The 2,642-nt window shown below is 45.2% G+C and overlaps 1 pseudogene; it reads left to right on the top strand.

The window, feature by feature from the left end:
- Nucleotides 1-1,052: 1,052 nt before the first annotated feature.
- LOC143783616 (U2 spliceosomal RNA) lies at nucleotides 1,053-1,274 on the top strand (annotated as a pseudogene).
- Nucleotides 1,275-2,642: the final 1,368 nt, after the last annotated feature.

The following is a 2,642-nucleotide window of genomic DNA, read 5'->3' as shown; positions in this document are numbered from 1 at the left end:
TCAGACATTGGAGCACGTATAACAAAATCTTGTAAGTTCTGGACCTTTGTAGCCAGGTTATTCAGACCTGCAACCAAACTCTGTGGATCCATGATTCAAACAGGTGTAACCAAAGCCATTCAGAGATTGGGAAGAGAGAAGAGGAGAGGACAAAAAAAAAAAAAGGCTGAAGACTGCAGTTTAAGCAAGGAGTACAAATAAGCACTAAGGTGCACTTTCCAAACACAGAAGGAAAAAAAAAACCTTTTCATATCCTTTCCTGCTTTAGTGCATAGTTTTAACACATGTTGGCCGGCCAAACTGTTATGATTTTCCCAATGGCAGGGAAATCAAAATAACACGGACTAGCTCTCGGGTGATGGGAACTAAAGTGACCGTGACCTGAACCTGACACGACACTGGAAGTAGCCGGGGAGTGTTTCCTACGATGCCCTAGACACCACGCGCCAGCCGGAGATCTAACTACCCCTATCAGAGGAATATACAGGCCTGCCTTACCTCCAGAGATGAACCCCAAAAGGAGATAGCAGCCCCCCACAGATATTGACGGTGAGTCAAGAGGAAAAGACATACGTAGGATGAACAGCAGATTTAGCACAGTGAGGTCCGCTTACTAGATAGCAGAAGTACAGGAAAGAGTCACTTCACGGTCAACTTCAAAACACTACTCAAAAACACCATCCTGAAATTACTTTAAAACTCCAGTGACAACTCATGCCACTGGAGTGGCAATTCCAGTCCACGAGAGCTTCCAGCTACAGAGAGTCACATTGCAAATAGCTGGACAAAAATAGAATAAACTAGAAACAAAATTCAACTTAGCTGAACAGGATCTTGAGGCAGGAGAATGCAACAGAATGCTACTGATACATTGTTGGCCGGCATCAGACCAGCAGCCAAGCAGCCTTAAATAGGAAACTCCCCTAATGGGTGTCAACAGGTGATCAAGGATAGAAGAAGGCAAATAAGTGGCACTACCATAAAACACCACCGGGGGAGCCCACAAACAGAATTCACAACAGTGTGGTGAAAGTGCTAAATCATATCTGGCTATCGCTGCTCGGCCTTTTGGCTGAAATCGTCGTTATCGCCGCCGCCACCACTCAAGATCAAGTGTAGCACCTGTTCTTATCAGTTTAATATCTGATACGTCTCCTATTTGGGAACTATATATTAAATGGATTTTTAGAACAGGGAGATGGAAAAAGAGCTTGCTCTGTCCACTCCACGCATTGAGCCGTTATTGCGGTATCTCCAGGAACAGTGCACTCCTTCTCTGATCCGGCTTCCAAATACAGATTGAATTGAAATCAGCACAAGTTGTGCTATAACCCATTCTGTGAATTCTTTTCAGGGTCAACGTTGCACATTTCAGATGCCAAATGCATTTTGCTTGATTTAACTTGACCAATTGCAACATTTTCTGTGCGCATTGTTTGCCCCTATGCATGTCAAGCATTGTATTGCGTTCAATATGAAATCTATCAATCAATCTCTCTTTACTGGTTGCGTCGTTTCACGGTGTGCAGCGAACGCAGCATGTTGCATTTTTGAGGCGTCAATTATGCGCAGACGTACGCATGCGGATGAGTGCTTCAAAACAACTCATTACTGTCTGTGGGAACGTATTGATATGCAAGGACATGCGGATGCATGCGTTCGATATGCATGCTTCTCACTAATTATCACCAGGAAATGTTGTAACCACATGCAAAATGCCTGTTGTATAAAAGGAGGTCTGGAAACAGGAACTCCATTACTCTCAAGACTCTGGATGCGAGCACAAGACTCTAGATGTAAGTATAGAAGCTTCGAAAATGTCTGTCTCTGCATTCTGTACTCTGTACTTATGTTTTTTTTTCTGTTCTTTCTAGACTGTTTTCTGCTCCGTTCCCGGACTACTTCTGTTGTGGCCCTCAGTTCTCTTGTCCAGGATTTCTCTGTTGCGATGCTGTGGTATGCACTGACCCTCATTTCTCCTATCTAGGATTTCTCCATTCCGTTACAGTGATACTGACTAGTGATGAGCGAGTATACTCATTGCTCGAGTGGTCTCCGAGTATTTGTGACTGCTCGGAGATTTAGTTTTCCTTGCCGCAGCTGCATGATTTGTGGCTACTAGACAGCTTGATTACATGTGGGGATTCCCTAGCAACCAGGCAACCCCCACATGTACTTAGGCTGGCTAGTAGCTGTAAATCATGCAGCTGTGTCAACAAAAACTAAATCTCCGAGCAGTCACAAATACTCGTAGACCAGCCGAGCATGCTTGAGAAAACCCGAGAAACGAGTATACTCACTCATCACTAGTAGGGTTGAGCAAAACGGATCGGACAAATTCAAAAATCGCTGACTTTCGGCAAAGTCGGGTTTCATGAAACCCGACCCGATCCTAGTGTGGGATCGGCCATGCAGTCGGCGATCAGCGCGCCAAAGTCGCGTTTCGTATGACGCTTTCAGCACCATTAAAGAAAGGGCATGACAGTGATTGGCTTGCTTTCTGCGGTGTCACAGGGGCTATAAAGGGGCGGGCATGCCGACCGCCATCTTACTTCTGCCAATCGTAGCATAGGGAGAGATTGCTGCAGCTTTATCAGAAGAAGGGATATAGTTAGGGAGGGAAGATTAACCCCCAAACTGCT

Source organism: Ranitomeya variabilis, chromosome 6, assembly GCF_051348905.1.
Source record: "Ranitomeya variabilis isolate aRanVar5 chromosome 6, aRanVar5.hap1, whole genome shotgun sequence".
In the NCBI taxonomy this organism is placed as follows: Eukaryota; Metazoa; Chordata; class Amphibia; order Anura; family Dendrobatidae; genus Ranitomeya; species Ranitomeya variabilis.
Note: the sequence above shows the minus strand (reverse complement) of the source record. Positions and strands in the feature narration are given on the sequence as shown.